Raw genomic sequence first — 2,442 nt, 5'->3', positions numbered from 1 at the left:
CTTGATTGAGTTGGTAATTGTTCATACTTTACAGTCTAAGGAGGAGTGGTGCTAAAATTGGGAGGTTCTAGCAAAGCATGTATTTCTTCAGTGTATCCATCGATATCAAAATTATTCATTCCAAAATGTGTTAGACATGCCTGTAAAGGATCTGAGTTGAGTAAGGCAAGAGCTTTATCTTCTACAACTTCCTCTAACAGGTTGATCTCATTATGGTCGTACGTTGGTGATCCCTGAGATGCATTGAAAATATTCAACCTCAACTTCTTATTTTCGAAAGATACATCCATAACTCTGATCCTACAATTTATACAAGCATTAGCGGTTGCTAAGAAGGGTCTACCTAGGATGATCGGTATTTGGCTAGGGTTGCTACCAGATTTTATATCCAGCACAAGAAAGTCAATAGAAAAATAGAATTCATCTACTTTCACCAATACATCTTCCAGCATTCAATGGGGTACCTTAATAGATCGGTCTGCTAGTTGTAAGGTCACCGTTGTGGGTTTTAACTCTCCAAATCTAAATAGATCATATACAGAGCTCGGGAGAAGGTTGACACTTGCACCCAAATCTAATAATATCTTCTTAATCGTGAGGCCCTTATGACACAAGAAATAATTGGGGTACGTGGATCTTTCAGTTTGGGTGGGACAATTTGCTGAAAAACTGAGCTGGCCTGCTCAGTTAGGTGGACTTTTCTTGGTATCTGTGCCTTTGATTTTTGTTTCTGTGTACATAGGTCCTTTAGAAATTTGGTATAAGTCGGAACTTGCTTAATGGCATCGAGAAGGGATAAGTTTATCTGGACTTGTTTAAATAGTTCCAGCATTTCATTCATTTTTATACCCTTCTTATCAAGAGGCAGAGGGGATTCTAAAGCACTGGGAAATGGAGCCTTAGGTGCAGGTGTTGGGTTAACAGGTTCTTTCCTCTCTTCAGGTTTCTTCTTTTCTGGCGTAGCTGGAATTAGTTGCTCTTGTTGTTAGATTACTTCAGATTGATTTAAGATTTTTCTGCTTTAAGGGTCATAATCGATTTGGCATGTTCGGAAAAAGTTTCAGGACTAATAGTGCTTTCAGCCATGTACTGTCCTTTTGGATTATTAATAGGCTGACTGGGTAATTTACCTTCTTTCCTCCTACTGAAAGCTATTGCTAGCTGACCTTTCTGGGTCTCTAGCTTTGCTATTGATTGCGTATAGGAGTGAAGGAGTTGGATATTCATTTCTAGTCCTTTAAGTGCTTGCAGCACCTTTTCTTCGAAAGCCGAGTTATGAGTACTCGGGGTGGGTTAAGGAGGGTTCTGGTATTGTGACTGAGATGGATGCCTATAAACCGCATCCAGATAACCTGATCTTTGTTGCACTGGAGGAACCATTGGTTGTGATTTCTATGAGAAATTCGGATGGTTTCTCCATCCTGGATTGTACATACTAGAATAAGGGTTGTTCCCTAGTCTATGAGTAGTTTGGGCTTGATGGACTTGTTCTTGTACATATTCAGAAAACTGTGGTGCAACTGGATAATCATTCACACAATGAGTGGGGCTCGAACATAATGCACATATATTTTGTATCTGACAAGATGGAGAAGAGGAATGTCCCATACTTAATAATTGATCTATCTTTTGGGACAATTCATCTACCTTATGATGGATATCTATTGAGTTTCCTACTTTATATATTCCACCTCTCTTTGGGTTTAACATGGGTTTATCTCTAATGGAGGCAGACATATAATGTAATAAATTTTTACTTAAAATTTTAAATAGTTGCCATGCCTCTTCCTCACTTTTGAGCATGAATGTTCCACCGCATGATGCATCGACCATTTGTCGATGTCTTTCAGATAGTCCATCATAAAATATTAGATTAACTGCCACTTGGGTACAGCATGATGGGGATATTTTTTAATAAGATCCTTTAACCTCTCTCATGTTTCATGGAATATTTCTCCATCTAATTGGAAAAAACTAGTTATGGCTTTTCTTATTTGATTAGTTTTTTCTATGAAAAAATATTTCTTGAGAAACTCTCCTTGCAGCTGGTCCCAGGTTGATATAGTCATGAAATCCAAAATATATAGCCAGTATTTGACTTTGTCCTTAAGTGAGAAAAGAAATAATTTTAACCTAAGAGCATCATCGAAGAAGTTGTGAATCTTGACAGTTGAGCATATCTCAAAAAATTCTTCAAGATGTTTATAAGGGTCCTCATTACTAAGTCCATAAAATGAAGGTAATATTTGAATTATACTGGACTTAATTTCATATTGGGTGGCCTCCACAGGAGGCACTTGAATACAAGGAGAGTAGGTATATGTGGAAGGAGTAAAGTACTCCTTCAACTGCTTAGGTGGATCATTCTCCTAATTTCGTTTCATATTTTTACGTCTGTTGGCTCTAAAGGTTCTTTCTATTTCTGGATCAAAAAATTAAATT

At 37.5% G+C, this 2,442-nt stretch overlaps 1 non-coding gene across 1 annotated transcript; it reads left to right on the top strand.

The window, feature by feature from the left end:
* The first annotated feature begins 1,891 nt into the window (after nucleotides 1–1,891).
* Nucleotides 1,892–1,997, top strand: LOC140855107 (small nucleolar RNA R71). The gene has a single exon (XR_012138139.1). It is a non-coding gene; the product is annotated as a small nucleolar RNA R71 (small nucleolar RNA).
* The last annotated feature ends 445 nt before the right edge of the window (nucleotides 1,998–2,442 follow it).

This window comes from Elaeis guineensis, chromosome 1, assembly GCF_000442705.2.
Source record: "Elaeis guineensis isolate ETL-2024a chromosome 1, EG11, whole genome shotgun sequence".
Taxonomy (NCBI): domain Eukaryota; kingdom Viridiplantae; phylum Streptophyta; class Magnoliopsida; order Arecales; family Arecaceae; genus Elaeis; species Elaeis guineensis.
Note: the sequence above shows the minus strand (reverse complement) of the source record. Positions and strands in the feature narration are given on the sequence as shown.